This window comes from Poecilia mexicana, unplaced genomic scaffold (assembly GCF_051168715.1).
Source record: "Poecilia mexicana isolate PSO_F unplaced genomic scaffold, ASM5116871v1 scaffold_9, whole genome shotgun sequence".
Lineage (NCBI taxonomy): Eukaryota > Metazoa > Chordata > Actinopteri > Cyprinodontiformes > Poeciliidae > Poecilia > Poecilia mexicana.
In genome coordinates this window covers 19,098,580-19,116,232 of record NW_028263378.1, presented here as the reverse complement: position 1 = coordinate 19,116,232, position 17,653 = coordinate 19,098,580, and the positions used below count along the sequence as shown (strand labels likewise).

Here is a 17,653-nt window from a genome sequence, read left to right as displayed (position 1 = left end):
ATATATATATATATATATATATATATATATATATATATATATATATATATATATATACAACACAACATTATTCAAGTATTTAAACATTTTTGTCGTTTTTGTGTGTTTCCTCATCAAATAATATTCTAAACTGGGTTTCTTGACACTGTGTTGTCTTTAGCAAAGTAATGACTTCAGCCGCGATGCTTGCGTGGCAAACCTAGAACACCATGGCCACAGTGAAACAACTGACATATCACTTTTTTTTTCCATTACACAGTGAGACGTTTTCTATCTCTGCGGTCTGAGTCTGAGTTGTGTTCTGTCAGAGTAAGTGCAGTTGACAGGGGAGCCTGGGCAACACCCTAAACCTCTGGCCTGAGACTTTGTTTTCCCTGGGCACCATAGCACTGTAGTCCCCCAGGCATTGGTCTATGAGCTGCTGTCTGTGGCTGCTTAACTCTACTCTCTCATGCCATACATTCGACATGAGCAGGGAAGGCTTTCATCTAGCACTGAACTATCTCAGCTAGATTAATTTACCAAGTGCAAACACGAACAGTATCTTCTTTAAATCTACACACACATTCAAATTAATGAAACATATTTTGAAGAAAGGGACTGAAAATTCAGACCAAACCTTATTTTGCTTTGTTTGTGATTAAATTTCTGTGTCAACTACTAGAAATATCATATTAAAACTTTGAAGTTATTGCTTCTGTTTCCTAATCACTGAACTGAATAAGAAATAATAAGCTTCCGTATCCAGGGTAACTGACTTTGAAGATTGCTTTACAAATGAAAACTAATCTGCTTGCATGACTTTTGGCTTATAAGAACATAGCTGCTCACATCAGTCAGGTTTGTTTTTTAATTGCTTGAAATAAAATATCTTTTGCATCATTTTATTCCACATAATCATTCTTGAAATAATAAAAATGTTTTCATTCTTAAAGTTCACTAAAAAAAATAATCCACACATAATTTGTTGTTCACCCCAAAACCAAAGACTTAAGATATAAGATTTTTTTATTTCTCACTACATTTCTAGAACATACGAAAATTGGAGCAGCATCCTCAATGATAAATCAATACGTAGATAAATAAGTAAAGTCTCAATCAGTCCTTATGGTGAAGCAAATGGGTCTGCAGAGCGGATGGAAGGTGGACAGATGGATTTCACAGCTCCTGGGAAAAAGCTCTCTTAGCCATGTGGTTGTGCTCCCTGTGTACCTGTACTGTTTCCCAGACAGCAGCAGTACAAACAGTTTCTGTCCTAGATGAGTGGGATCAGCAGCAATACGACTGGCCTCTCTTTGCAATCTGGTTCAGGTTGGGTAACCTACTCTCCAAGATCCACTGGGCAGTTTTCACCATCCGGGCCAAACCCTTTATGGCCTGGACTGTGCAACCATACAGTCATACCAAGGCAGCGGATGCTCTCAGTCATGGCTCCATAGATGTTTTTGAGCAACTGAACGGGAAGTCCAGCTCTTTTCAGTTTTTAGTTTCAGTCTTTCTCGTTAGAAAAGAGGTGTTCAGCGACCACCTCTTCCCAGGTTTGAGATGAGGTGGATGCTCAGGAATCTGACGTTGTCCATGCACTTCACCACTTCATTACCTCTCCATGAGTTGTGATAGTTGGGTGCGCTGTCCTCTGAGACTTCCTGTTCAGGGAGGTAGAGGTTTTGGTATCACCTGCAAACTTTAAAACCCTGTTAGAGGACTGAATGGCTGCACAGTTGTGGGTGAACAGAGTAATTGTACGGCGCAGGAATGCGCCGTATTACAGTGAGGACAGTCGACTGGTCACGCCGTGAGGTGTTTGCCTAGTTATCTATTTCCATTTGGACTTGATGGACTTTATTGTTTTTGACTTTATATGTGACTATATAGTTTTTGTGTTTTTATGATATAAAGTTGATTTGCCTTATTGCTGAAATGTGCTATACAAATAAACTTGATTGATTGATTGATTGATTGATTGATTGATTGATTAATTGACTAAAAAGAACAGTACTAAGCACAAAGCCCTGCGGTGTGCCTCTATTACGGACCACGGTGGATAATGTTCAGTCCCCTATTCTCACCATCAGAGGTCCGTTATTGAGAAAGTCGCTGATCCAAAGACACACTAAAGATGAAAGTCTCAGGTTGTGGAGCTTCACCATCAGCTTCTCCTGGAAGACGGTATTAAATGCTGAATTAAAGTTGACAAATAACATCCTGACATAAGTGTCAGGATGGTGCAGGTGTGTCAGGGCTGTGTGCAAAGCAAAGGAGACAGGATCCTCTGTGGACCGATTCCGTTTATAGGCAAATTGGTGCTTGTCCAGACCAGCAGGAAGGTGATACTTGATGTGATTTAGGATGACCTTCTCGGAGCATTTCATAATGACTGAAATCTCCTTTATTCTCCTACAGTGGGAAAATTCAGGTGCAGCAGCAGGATTGAGGCATCTAGGTTCACATAAAGATTAAAATAACATTAAAAAATATTAAAAGCAAAATTGTCCTTACTGCATTATAAGGACGATAGGCTCTGATAGTATGGTTGTTATTGAATTGGTACATTGTGAACTAGAGCTAAGCTGGTTTCAAACATCATCAGAAACTCATTCTGTTTGGCTTTAAAGTTGCAACACCAGTCACAGGGATTTACAGAGGAGTGAAAACACTCAAGGGACAGTAGGAGAAGCAAGATGACACTTCTAAGATTTAACTGAATGATACGATTGCACCGTGTCAATGATTAATAGTACGTAAAGCGTGAATATTAATCAAGTGCTCACTTGTGATACTTTGAGTTTGGTCCAAACTGCTAGCTAAAGCCTTTGAAATGTTGTTAATCAAGACGTCATTCTGTTCCCCACTTTTCTCTGCTTTTGTGCTTTTGAATGGCTTTGACGGGTCTCCTAATTTGCAGATATGTGACTGACATTTCAATTGAACTGCCCACATTAAAGATGACACCTTTGGCTTTATTGATTCTCAGGATGGACATAAAGGAAGAGAAGTGAGGAGATCCTCTGTTGCCATTCTTGATATTACGCAAAGACAGCACCAAAGGGTTTATTGCTTCAGTAACTTTCTTTGCACCACATATATTTATTTGCCACATCTAAAGGAGGGAAACATACTATATATCCCAATTTGCACTCAGTCCACAGGAAACTAAGTGAAGAGAAGGTGAAGGAGATTTATGTGGAAGTTAGGGCAAATACAGAGAAGAAAGAGCAAAGGAAATTGTTTCATTTTGTTACCATGGCCACCTGAAAATGCTTTCTGTCTTTCTCCTGTTCAAGAGAGAATGACCATACAGGGAACCTCAGGACAAAAGATGTGCTTTTTATAGGAGTGGCAGCTAATTTTCTTCGAAAATACAAAATTTGACAAAATGTAAGGACATATATTTCCTTTCCATTTGAAAATGTCTTTAACTTATTTTTACTTTTACACGGCTTGTATTATATAAATATTTGGAATTGTCAGCAGTAGTGACAGTTATCACAATTATGACCTTTACAATTATCCTTATGGAAAAATGTCATTCTGTTCTTACAGAAGGAACAGTGTAGGCTAAAAACCCGGCCATGCCACTAGTCATAATCCACCCTTCAAAAGAGCCAGATGGAAAGGGTAAGGTTTCACTTAAAATATTGTTTTTGGATGGAGGTGTGTAGCTCGCTCTGCTAGACTCGAGCTCTCTCATGCTCTCTGTTCTTGTTTCAGTGTCTTTCAAACCCTCCTTCTGCTCTGCTTCATCCATTCCTGTCACTGAAAACTGACCAAGCTCATCGAGATGAAGCACCCCAGGACCTTTTGGGTCAAAGATTCTTAATTTGATGAGGACATGATGATAGGACCAGAAACTCTATTTATCCATAAACATAGATTTTTTTAGTTGTGTATTGAGGTTAGTACTTTTCCATCACTTGATGATGGACACTCAGTTTAGAGCCTTATAAGCAGGCGTCATAAATCAGCTATCTCACCTCGAGATGTCTGATAAACATTCAGCCCATAGGTCTGTGTCTGGACTGTGGGGTAGAAAGGTATGTGCTTGGTGGTGATTGTGTGCCGCAGCCTCTCATCATTCTCTGAAGCTGGACACACACAGAGCGACCTTGTATGGAGAAGAGAGGTGGGCAGAGATACTGAAGTCTGCTAAAACCATTCATTGTTCTGTTTGGACACAATGAAAAAACAGGTTCTACTATGATAAAGATTATTGAAACCTTATGGCATACCAAGCACTTCTTTTTTACCAAGCTTCTATATTGATTTGTGTCTAGGATTTATTTATTTTTTTCCAATTTCCATCTATCTAAAACTTTTTTTTTCTGTCTTACAAACATACTGTGGGCCTTTTATTTGTTTTTATGTTCTATGTATTTTATTATTAGTGTAACTTTAAAAGTAAACATTTTTTGTGTTTTTAAATTCCAAAACGCAATATTTTATTAAGACTATATTTTAAGTTTCCACAAAAACTCAGTTTACCTGCAATCCATGTTGACTGCAGGCAATGAGAGCACAGCAGCATTATGTTGCTAGTACAATCGTGGCACAGTGCTGTAAATCTACATAATAAATATATTTTACATAAAACCTCTTCTTTATATGCAAAGTGCACACATTCAGGGTCAATTTAACGATGATGTACACAGGAGTTTATGACACAGTGGTGAGCAGAAAAAGGCCTCTATAGGAATGTATGATTTGCTAAATTTGTGTTCATTGTACAATCAACTTTTAAGTGTCCCATACACAATTTTATTGGCTGTTTAACTCTGCACAACTATCGATTGAAAGAGTAATCACCTCACATTGCAATTAATAAGAAGAGATGCTTTGCTATGGTGATATACCAAACACAAACCATAAAGAGTAAACGTTTACTCCCAGCGATCTCAACTAGGTCTGTTATTGTTCTGTGACTGGATCAGCCAGAGAGACTTGGGTGAAAGAAAGTTGCTGCCAAAGTTGGCAGTAAAAACAGAGAATAAGAGCTATCAGCTTGACATGATTTTCACTTCTACACCCAATCTGGAACTGCATCAAGTCATCCTTATCCCTACACAAATCTAGGTCCAGACAGTCTTTTTTTTATCCTTTTCTTGCTGTCCTTTTTGCATCAGCCCACCATGCATGAACATTAAGTTTCATTACTGGGTTTAAGACATACTGAAAGGTCTGTGAAATGTGTCTTTCAAATTATTGCAAGATATAATAAACTGATCAGCAATATCCCAATGCTCTCCTTATCTTTTTCAAAAGATTTCAGCATGCAGTATTTGCAGATATCATGTTTACCCCAGTTCTGCTCCTGATGAGAACACCAGTGATAGGAATTTCACGTCTTTAGTCTTTAAAATATTTCCATCCAGTGTTGACCTTTTACCAAAACACATCAGTTGTGTCACAGTATTAGGATTTATCCTAAACAGACCTAAATATACATGAATATACAGTCATGGATAATTATACATAGTCAGCATTGTTTCAAGCCAGTTCTTGGGGTTCTCCCAGGCTACTGTAAGATGTTAAACACACCTAACTACGCCCATAATTGCATAAACCAGTCACTGGATTCATTACAATAATTATTCTAATTTTCTGTAAATGTAATAAAGCAATGGGGAGAAATAAATAGAAGTGTCTATTTATTGTTTTTTTTTTTAGAAGATATGCCATGTTTGTGCTTGAGTGCTTGTCACCTATTCAGGTGACAGAACATTTTATGTTTTGCAGTTGGCATAGCCCACATTTGTGAGCAATAGCAGCAAATCTCACCCTCTGTAACAAACAACAGTATGTAAAAATAATTAGTATTTAATAGTTTGCTAGTTGCTTTCAGAACAAATGATTGTACTAGATGTTGACCACCGAAAAGATGAATGTTGGATGGTAAGTCTGGCTTAAACAGTTTTGTCATGAACACTTGTGTTTCAGCTTTTCTAAGCTGCCTCTGGTTGTTCACAAAGGATATGACGTCATGCGGCAATCATGCGTGGACAAATGTGGCAACATTTTTCTCAGAGCGAGTGTCAAGGCCAGATGTAAATCACAGTTGTTGCTGAACATGCAGCCGCAGCAGATAGACTTCTGAATATGTTCAGTATAACATTGTCTAATTGAGATTTTGGATTTAGAATATCAAAGAGGTTGCACCACTATTATGAACATATATTTACACATGCAACCAATAAACCAATCATTTTCAGAAGCATTTATAGACAGTGGACAAAAATGTTCTTCTTTACTCTTTCATTGAAAATTGTGCTTAGCTATTTTGTTAACCCCCAAAACGGGGCAATTGAATTGTTTGGTAAAATATATGAAAAAAACAAAACAAAAAAAATAAAAATACATAAGATCATTTCAGACCTTTAAAACTGCCATACGGTGTTCACATTTTGTTCCAGTAGCATTTATTTCAAGTAAAACGAACAAATAATGGAAATTAACCGACATGCATACAAACTAAGCAGTGACTCACATTCTGTTCACACCTAAAACTCCTTATGAATTAAAAGTTGAAATAATGAAGCTTGGCTTTTTGGAGTACTAGAAAGTTATGTTTATTGAATCTATTAACATGCTTTACATACTTTATTTTGAATATGTTGTTTTTATGATTAATGTAATTATGAAAAATTTTAACGAGCTAATTTTGTTTTGTTTGGCTATTGTTGTTTGAAATATTTGACTCTGTATTTCCCTTGATAATTATCTAAGACCGGTGACATGTGGTTTTAAACCTCTGATCAGGCTCTGCTTGTGGCTTGAGGTACATGAGGTTGTTCCTGACCTCCTATAAAACAACACAACCACCCTTAGTTCTCAGAAAATAGTAAGCATTTGTGACTATTTATAGCCTCTCCTTCAGCAGCAATGAAGTTGATGATGTTGCTGAATATGCTAGTGAATGTCATTGGAGGTCATTTTTTCAGGTCATCCTCCCAATCTTTGAAAGATGAATGAACTGGTAGTATTAAATTAAGGTCCAAAGGCTGAAGTTCCTATAATTTTATTATTATTATTATTTTGTCTCTTAGAGGTCATCTGATTTTGATAAAAGAACGCACGCAACCCATGCAAAGCACCAGGGCTTTAGGAATAAGGGAGATGCTGTGAAGAAATTTACAATGAAACAGAAATATGCTGCTCTCGACAAAAGGGTTTTGATGAATCACTTTCTTCTCTCAAATGTTAAAAGATTCAAACAGAGGTCTGTCATCCATGACATTACTCCATAACCATGTAGCAACAAGGTTTGATGTTTTTGCCCACTGAACTCTGTGCATCCTCACTCGGTCAGTCCAGTCAGCTGCTTCTTTAGAAATCAGCCAATCACATCGACACAACATGTTATCTTTCATACGTGTTATTAAAGTTGATTCTCATCTGGCATAGATCTCTCATTTTGTTTCAGGTTACCCATTGTTATTCCTCAAAGTTTTTAACCACTACACACACAACATTTCTGTTACTTTGTCTCATCAGCACACCAAATTCCTCCTTTTTTTTTTTACGCCTAGCAAGATTAAATAAACTGTGACCATCGATCCACTTCCCACCCAATTCCTGTCCAAAAAATTACTCAATTCCTGTCCAGCATGAGGTCACAAAAATACCAGAAAGGGCAAACATGAACTGGCTAGTGCATGCTGCAGGAGTAAAGGTAGTAATGGTAATAGAAATTGACCTAAAAAAACTGATTAGTTTATTATCTTTGCCCAGAAACATGTAAGCAATACAAGTGGATCAATACAAACAATATTCCACTGTCAAGTGTGAATACCGATCATCCTGTGGCCATTGCTTGGTTCGCTCTCATTCTAGATCAACACTTTTGGATATGTTCTGGGAAAATACTAATCTATATTCTGCTCATCTTTCCTTAATATCATCAATCTCCACTTAAGACAGTCAACCTATTTAAGAGGGACATATGACATGCTAATTTAGTTGTACTGTGTCATTTTATACATGAGATTTTGGCAACAGATAACTTGAGCGTGACTGGAAATTATTTGATAAAATTACAATTACCTCCGTGCCACCCCCACAAGAATTTTAGCTAGCACACAAATGTGCACAGAAGATGTTATGATTTAAGCCTGCTGATTCTTGCACTGTACTGAATGTGTCATTAGGAGGGAAAAATGGCTTAAAGTCACGATGCCAGCAGCTTAGGGAAACCAAAGTTTTTCTTTGGAAGGAAACACGATTTTTATCTGGCAGTAATGACAAAACAACATTTTATGAGCATTATGGTGCTTAGAAAAAGCAGGAGTGTGGGCGGATTTTAGTCATGGATATACTCAGATAAATGAGCTTATAATTACTAAATTATAGGTGTATACCAGTGCACCTGGTATTTTGATATTTGTCAAGATGCTATCAATGCTCAGTAATTTCTTCCAGTGGTTAATTTATTTATGATTCACGTAGAGTACATTGACTCCGGTTATGAAAGGGGCAGGATTATTTGTCGCATCCAAACGTATTTATTTTTATCCTGTTCTGGAGCTTGAACATCCTAGATCATCATATTTGACACACAAATAAAATGTTTACTTAAATATTTACTCACATTCAGACAAGTTATTTTACTTATTATAGTAGAGAATCTATGTAAAATGCTTGCTCACAGGATGCAGAGATTTTCTATAAGATGCATGAAGCACGCATACTTATCTTTAAAATTAGGAGCTTTGTTTACAGAGTCGCACACGCAGGCATGAGTTTTTGCATATGAAGGGACAAAGGTAGTCTTTTTTTTGCCACTGTGAAGGTTGCAGCATTCTTGGGAGGGCACATATGCCAATGCCGACAAGTGACACTGATCCGTCGGAAGGCTAAATTTATGCAAGACTGATAGGGGCAGGTGCTCTTAGCTGGGACAGTGGCACAGGGTGGTCGGAAAGAAGCAGACCTGATTTCAGTCCAGGCAGAGATCGAGGGCAAACACACAACCCAAATAGGGGTTTCTTTTCAAAGCCAGCTGGTCTGGCTTTAATTCATGCAGGACATCGAACTTAAACTAATTCTCTCTCTTTTTTTTTTGTAATTATATTTTTTACTATCTTTTTTGTTGTTTAGGTTTTTTAAGAGGTTTTCTCTCCTTTTTATTTTTAAACATTTGGGCCTCAGCTGGTTCTGCAGGGTGTAACTTCCTGGGGAAGCAGAGAAAAGGCACGGGTGAGTTTTCACAGAACAACCTATTCCTTCCCTTTCCTCCCCCCCCCCATCTTGTCCGAATGTCATTCTGTCAGTGGAAAAGCCTGTACCCTCCAGGATGTTAGGCCATACATGGCAGACCGGTTCAAAACATGTGTAACCGATTAAGCTGTGATTTTGATATTGGTTCAACTCTGTTCAAAAAGTTCTATAATTTCTTAAGATGTTTTTCTTTCATTTTATTCCAAAACTAAAGTAGATTTTATCTCACCAGACTGACAGAGAAGAATAACAGTTGGTTTCAACTCAGGTGGAAACAGTAATTTGGAGAAAGCTTCACTTATGAACTTTAAGCTACTTTTATATGTAGTTTGTTTCGCAAATGACCACACAAAACAGAAATCTACAATCTTTTTCTTTTTTTTTTTTTTGTTTTGTGCCAAATATATTTTTTGCATGAGACTTTGAAAAGTTAGTGAGAGGAACAAAAACATTAATTCACTTAGAGTTTTGTCAGCTTTAAAACAGTTTCATTCTCCTTATTTCACCAAACCAAACCAATTTTGCCAAATCATACAAGTAGAACTCGCAGTATATTACTGTCTCATTTGCTTTCCTCGTGGAGAACCACTAATTCCCCAAAATTTAGAACCTTAGAAACGTTGACCCAGTTTACGGGAACTGCTTAGCCCTCACATATTAGCTTTACCGGCTCTGAATTCCCTGGCTTTGATGGTCACCAGAGTTGAGGAAACCCGTTGTTTTCTTTCTCTGTAGGGTGGTGTATGCTCTCACACTGTTGCCTTTTTGCCTTTGAAAGTCACCTCATCCTGTCAGCTCGCTTTCAAGCTCTGCAATTGGTTTAATTCTTGTTTTTAGTTGTTGATGTAGCGAGATGGAAACTTGAGCCAGGCTGCCGATTTATTTTTACTGGTCGCGGACGGGTGATATAAAGTGTGCATCCGATTATTATTAGTTGATATGCTCACCAAATGTAGTTCAGTTAAATTCCTAAAGAAATTTGATGTTATATCTGTTTTCTACTCACACTAATTTAATTGCAAGAAAGTGAATGCGTGAATAGTTGTTTAATTTGCTGTTTCAGATGATTATGTTATAGATGAAGTTAATGCAGACGCTTTGTGGTTACAATGTTTTCGCCACTGGAAAAAGTGTATTTCATTTAATTCAGTCAGTCATTCAATTTTAAACAAATTACAACTGTACCATGACCTATTGCACATATGGGAGCAGTTTTGATAGCAGTGGCATGGAAAGCACGGTGTTATGATGCCTTAATGGCTTACAGAAACGGTGAGTAATTTTGCTCACATTATGCCTTTTTTTTTTATTTGCTCTTCCCTTTGTTATTTAACTCTGGGAGATTTCCAGCAGCGTTATGTCCTCCTGTATGATAACTCCTTTTCCTTCTAGCCCCGCTGAGCGGTGCTGAGGGCCAGAAAACAGTATGATGCTCCGCTGCCGCGATGCATTGCTTGTGTGCTGGGGCCGCCTGGATCTACAAAACACAAGCGCTGGAGCTAGGCGGCTCTTTTGATCTGCGGCTAATCTCAACTGCCTGCTTCCCCTCTGATCATGTATGAATAAGAATGAGTCGAGGGTGATCCTGAAGGCACAAAGAGCTTTAGACGGTGCCGCTCGTCTGCCAAGCTCCACCATGTAGCACAAGCCGGAGCCCGTGGCCGCTATAGGCCCCACAATCGCACACATGAGCTGAGGATTCCTCATTTAGACACATTTATTCCTCTGCGCTCCCTTTTCTTCACTGCGAGATGTTATCGGGTGCTTGTTAGGAGTGTGGGAGAAATTGCGTATCCACACCAAATGATCTTTAATTGTCCGTAGAATTGGCAGAGGTCAACAGCTGCAGGAAGAACATATGCCAAGTCATTGTGAGTAAAGGATTTTGAAACAGTGAGAACTAGAAACCTTTCTGTGGCACAGAGGAATAATAAAAGGAGGAGAGACACTCCATGAATCGTGAAAAATGAATACTTAAACAAGTTGTCTCCTTTTCATGCCTGTGTTCTAGTTTGCAGGACAAATTTTTGAAAAGTTTCTCAAAGTGATAAATCTGATTTTCTTAAGTTTATTTGTAGTGCCATGAATGTTACCTGCGTCATTTTTACAAACAGGAAAGTTCTCACTAGAGAGCCTTACTGCTTGCTATGCCAGGCAGATTTCTGAACACTGTTGTCCATTGTGAAAATGTTACTCAGTGCACAACTTCTACCTAATTACTAGCTTAATGTGGCCAGAATGTTTCTTTGGTTCAATAGACTGAGTTTTATAGGACAACATAACATACACATATACTGAAATCTGTTAAAAAATCTGAAGTAGTGCATATATGCCTAGCGCAAGGTAGCAGTTTTAGGTGTGGTTAAAACAGACTACATTTAATAGTTACTAGGAAATAATATCACAAAACTGCCAGTTCTGCCGTTTTAGCAACAAGAGTCTAACCCTGAATTTACACTGCCTGCGTCTCCGCTCTGCCACAGAACAGACTGTGCAGCAAATGTGCACCTACTATAGCCAATGGGAGCATTTACACTGCATCTGCATGGCGGCGTTGTGCGCATCGCCTCTGCATTGCCAACCATCAAAATTAGAACCAATCCTGTTTTTGATGGACACAGAAGCAAGTGCAGAGTCAATCTTCAAAGATCACACCACTCCAACAGAAAAAGCTGAGGTAGATGCTGGGTAAATCCGCAGTTGCAGTGCTCTTGTCCGGAGCTAGCCAAAGATATAATTGAGGTTGTGTCCTCCATGCTAGCAGGGGCCCCCAAGAGCACTTTACTCTAATCCCATACGTTCACATTTGTAGTTGTGTTGATCAAAAAACAGACTGTCCCCTAGTGATGGGTTATTTTTGTTCTTACCAATTAAACTCTTACCAGTTAAACTGAAACGTACACTGGGTTAGTTTGAACCATTTCAACAGTGTCGAAATGCGAACGTTCAGCCGAGTAAACTTAGATCTTGGCATTTACGTGTTATATTATGACTGACCAACGTTAAAAACGAGGCACTCTGAAACTCCCACTGTCCCAAATTACATCAATCATATGCAGTCAGAGCATATCCAATCCACAGAAGGCAAACCCATACAATAAATAACCCTAAATTCTCTCTGCCAAATGTTGTACTTGGTAAAGAATGCAATGGAAACCAATGTTTCTTGGACATTTGTCAATAGATAAGGAACTACATTATTGATAAAGTCTCAAAGCACAATGTGAACAAGAGTGAGGGACAATGAACATCGTCAGTGACTAGTGTGTGTGTGACTTTGAAACAAACTTCAATAGGATAACTATGCATCTTAACTCATCGTCTATCTGTGCAAATATAATCTCGCTCCCATTTCTGTACTCCCTACACTTTGACGTGCAGTTTTTTTTACACACCATCAGGAAATACTAGTGGGCACTCCTTGAACTGAGACCAAAAAAACAAAAGGAATGCCAGCATCTCCCCTTGCTAAGCACAATTAGAGAAAGGGCAGCAAGAACAATGAAATAACTGTGCCTGCTCCGGAGCAGCTCATACCGAATTATTTCCCAACCATTCAAAGCGGAGGAAAAATCATTAACAGAAAGTAAGTTTTTTTTTTCCCTCTCAAAGCAATCTAGAGGAGACAAAAAGAGTGCTTAGCCCTTGATATGTGCAGACTGAAAGCATGACAGTTAGAAGATTTAGGAACAGAAAGAGAGGTTAGAGAAACAACAGTGTCAGGGATTAGAATGAAAACATTTCAAGTAAATTAAAATGAAAATAATTAGAATGCAGTACGAAGGATAATTTCAACAAGTATTTAATCTCTATTTAAAATGACCTTTATTTTTAGAGATGATAATTCTACTAAATTGCATTGCTACAAAGCTATTGATGCATGGTTTAAGTTACTGATTTATTTTTGCATGAGGGATACCTCCAAGTTAACACCAAACTGAGATATTTCATTATGTTAGAGAAGGGAGCAGACCTCCCCTACAGGCTGCACACTTAACTGCAGTGTGAGTGTGTATTTAATCTGCAGCAGATGGTTCAGCGAATGCACCTGTCATACAGTAGGCACATTAATGCCATATATATGAAATTAAAGAGCCTTGATTAGAAACCAAATCAATATGAAGTCACTCTGCAGGTGTTTAATGAAACATGAATTCCAACCTTTTTTTTTAATTTTGTTCAGTTTTCTTCAAAATATCCAGATGTTAAGTGTTTATTTTATTGAAATCATTAAGATTTCAATAAAATTAAGAAGATTAAGAGGAAAATGTCCTACTATTTGAGTCAAGTAAGAATGATGTTTTGGTGTGTGAATGTACAAACACGCATTCATATGACGGTGTGAAAAAAAAAAAAAAAAGCGAGGAAGCAACAGGCCTGACCAACAGTTTACCCGGCAGAGCTTCATCTGAGGCTGTCTGCATGGTCACAGGACCAAAGAGCTGTTCTGATGTTGTAACTGGAGCCCCGGGCGCAACAAAAGCAGAGCTTGTTGTTGAGCTTGTGATTCATCCATAATGCAGAAAAGGTGTACAGACAGAACACTGTTTGTTAAATACAACACATGCAAATCCCACGTGACACAGCTTGGAGAGAGCTTACCTTGTGGCCATTGCAGTTTAGGAGTCCTCCTGACCTTGTTGTTAGTGTGTTCAAGTTTATACTTGAACTCTTTACAGGATCTGTCATCATTTGGTTTTACGACGTTTGGCGTGGCTGTCTATGGTTCTGCTGACAAATATCAAAATAGAAAAAAAAAATACTTTTGGGGTGAGTTGTTTTAGGGGTTCTTTTTTTTTGCATAATCTAAATAAGAAACACCTAAAATTATCTAAATGGGTTGTTTTTAAGTTAAAGTTGTAATATATATTCATCTTGGAGTAATGCAGTTAGTTGTTTGTGTCTGTTTGGAAAGTAAGCATGGACTATATTTAAGATAAGTTAAGGTTTTGATGCCATCGAGATTTTTTGATATGCTGTTCCTTTGGTTAGGTCCTTTTAATGAGAAGCCAGAGAAACTGCAAGAGTAACCAGAGGTTTCCCAGACCTTCAGGAGCTTTAGATCCTGCAGAGCCGAACCTCTTTTTCTCATGTTGTTGTGCACTGGTGGTCACCTGGCTGAATGAAGGCAACAACTACAGTTTTCTATTGCTTATAACGAAAACAATTTACATATTTTGGAAATGTTTAAATCATGGACAGTCATGGAGCACTGGCTATCTCACTTATTATGATGTTATGTTACTGTTTTAAAACCGTACCTGGTAGCAGATGTGCAACGTGTAATGCAGCTCACTTCAGGTTGGCTACAGGAACAGAAAGCACAACTAAATGACCACCTAAAATTAGCTAATTTCTTCCCCAATGTTACTGTATAAAGAGCAGAAAGGCAAAACGGTGTAATATTCTATGTAATTATCACCTCAGGACTGCGACTAAAATTAGCCAGAATTTATTGTACATTTTTAATAAAGTCTTTTTTTTTAATCAAGAATGCATGTTATGCATTTTTGTTTGTGACAGTATTAAAATCATGGTGTTTTTTGCTAAAGGTTATCATGCTCTGAAAGTATGACATGCCTTCAGCTTTCTATGAAAATAGATAACAATCAGTTATTGTTATTTATCCTGGAGTCATGGTAACAATTATGTCTAATTGTTTACCAAAAAAAATTACTTAATACACATTTGGTTAGGTAAATTATGTGGTTAAAAAACTCCCAACAAATTAACAAACAACATAGCTATATTGCTTCTTTGTTTTAAAAGAAAAATTGATATAGAACATTAAATTCATAGTTTATTTAGATATAAATCCCACATTCATAGAAAAATATATCTTTAGCTTTTTTTTTAATAGGAAGAAAAAAGAAAATCATTTGATCACAAATGTTGTTGTTTCTTACATTTTATATTAGAAAGTGATTAGCTCCATGACTTGAGTGAATCAAAATACATTTTTATCACCTTTACTCCTCTAATTGTAATTTACAGTGGTAGAATTTCTAGCAGCACAATTACTGGTGATGTTAACCTCTGAGTTTTCTTATCAATCTTATTAATAAGGAGCTTGAAATCGTATTAAATGCAAGGCTTTGCAAGCTAACAAAATTAGAAAAAGCAGAGAAAAGGAATTCTCTCTCCTCTGCAAAGTGTGACGTGACTCCTAAAGTGGGGATATCTCTCCAGATGTTTGGGTTGAGCATGTCCTGAATATGTATGCTAAATTTAACAGGATGGGTAAAAGACAATTCAATTAAAAAGTGTTTCATCCCTGCACAAAATCAAGAACTACATAATTAAATTGAAAATACTAAAGCAAAAAATGATACATTTTCATAAAACTCAAGAATAAAATTTTAGGAGTAACAATTTGTTTTACACATGCTTTTACACTGAATAATATGCAGACGCTTGACTGTAAAAATATTATCAGACACCGATATCTTCTAAAAGCAAGAAAGAAAGCATGCAACGAAATTCAAACCCATGTGCAAAAGGGAAATCTATAGCTTCTCAGCAGAGCCTGTGAGTTAAAATGGCCTGCAGGTCTTTTTGTCCCCACCGAGAAGGCTTTGGTCGTCACGTCATGTAGCATCAATCTACTGTCAAAACACCAAACGTCTCCAAAATTCATTAGGGAAACGAGCGCAGGAAACAGCGACTGAAACCTGTAAATACCAAGTGAAGCTGGGAGCATCCTCAGACATATCCGACATACAACAAATACTCCGCTCGTCTCCCAGAGCCTCTGTAATAGCCGGCTAATTCTCAGGAGCGGCGAGGCAGAGTGCTTGACAACATCATCGACTGTGACAGGCAGATTGTATTTTCACGTGAGCGTGATCGACAACAGATTGCACTGAGCCCGGGCTGTTCCTGTTTGCCCTGGAAATGTGTTTGTGTTTATCTTTTGCTTGAAGAGAGGCATTCCTTTCCCTCTCTCCTCCTCCCTCTCTCCCTGTTTCTCTGTTACCAAAAACACGCATTTTTAGATGAACCACTCCGCGCGTGTTTGCGTGTGTGTGTGTGTGTGTGTGTGTGTGCGTGTGCGTGTGTGTGTCAGAGCATCTGTGTGTGACACAGGCTGTAAAGTGACTGCCAGGAGAGGCTTAAGAAACAATTCAAGCAAGATCAATATCAGCAAACCGCACTTATGTGTTTGACTTAACATCCAGTTGCAGTTTCCCCTGTTCTCTTTACATGCCAAACCTCACAGTAAACTACATTTAGCTGATGGCCTGAGGAGTGCGTGTACATGCTGTGACATATTGTAATTGCATAATTGTGTTGGCAAACTGTAAAACAAATTTTATTTTCCCCCCATCGGGCTTTGATGCGACTGTCAAACCCACACTTGAACACACTCTCACACTCCCTCCTCTGTATGTTAAGCGCAGCCTTATAGGAGTAGGAGGGAAGGATGATCTGGGCCAAGAAAGTTTCAGGTGGAAAAAAAAATAAAAAAATATTAAAAATAGTTTGACATAGTATACAACATTCAAAGGGATAATTCAGAACTTTTTCGGCAAGGTTTTGTTAGCACATTATAAGGAATCAATATCTCACTTGGAGTAGATGCCTCTCTAATTGTGGTCATTTCATATGAATCCTGATTATATGGAGATTGAGGCAAAAGTCACCACAGAGTTGGAGAGGGGCCAGGACCAGTGCAAACTTCTTAAAACAGCTCTTGAACCAGCTTCAATCTTAAAAACGTCGTGGAGGTTTATGCAAATGCTTTCTCATTAACCTGTAAACTACTGTTATGTTTGAATTGTTTACTGACATGGGAAATGGAGCCGGGAGTCTGTATGCTATCACTGATCCCTTTTTATGAAACACTTACTAGCAACTGAACAAATAAAGTTTTCCCCCAAACCCATGAGAGTAACTATTTGACTGAAAGGCAACATAGTATAAAGATCAATAAAATATCTCTGAGTTAATCTGCTATTTCATCTTGATCCCGCACTGCTTTACTTTTCTATCAGACTGTTACATTAATCAGAAATGTTTTGAATGTCCCCTTTTAGTACGTGTTTCACAAAGGAAATCAAACTCCATTTCTAATGTAAATAATCATTGGCTTATCTGTAAATAACTGCTCAATGCAAATCAAATGTGACAACGGAACAAATTTTTCAGAAAAAAAACATTTGCATAAACCACAATGACATGTTTGAGACTTGACTTGATCCTGGACAATAAATATTTAATTGGTTTTGGCTCCTTTTGGGCAGGCTGGTAACTTCTAACTAATCTTGATGTGTGCTGTATGAAGACGTCATACAGCAGGATTGATTTTAAGTCCTTATAACTATTTAGCAGAATCTCACTTAAAAAAAATAATAATAAATCGAACTATCCCTTTAATCCACAACTGTTTGTATTCACATATGTGTCACAAGTTTTACAGATATCTCAGCTCAATAGCAAATGT

At 37.8% G+C, this 17,653-nt stretch overlaps 1 protein-coding gene across 2 annotated transcripts in view; it reads left to right on the top strand.

The window, feature by feature from the left end:
• Positions 1–8,781: 8,781 nt before the first annotated feature.
• mef2cb (myocyte enhancer factor 2cb) overlaps positions 8,782–17,653 on the top strand; it is an 84,560-nt gene continuing 75,688 nt past the window's right edge. Inside the window, exon 1 of one of the 2 annotated variants that reach the window (XM_088008940.1) lies at positions 8,782–9,189. The gene's annotated coding sequence lies outside the window, so the exon portion shown is untranslated. The remainder of the gene's footprint in view (positions 9,190–17,653) is intronic. The other variant, XM_088008939.1, reaches the window with a different exon arrangement.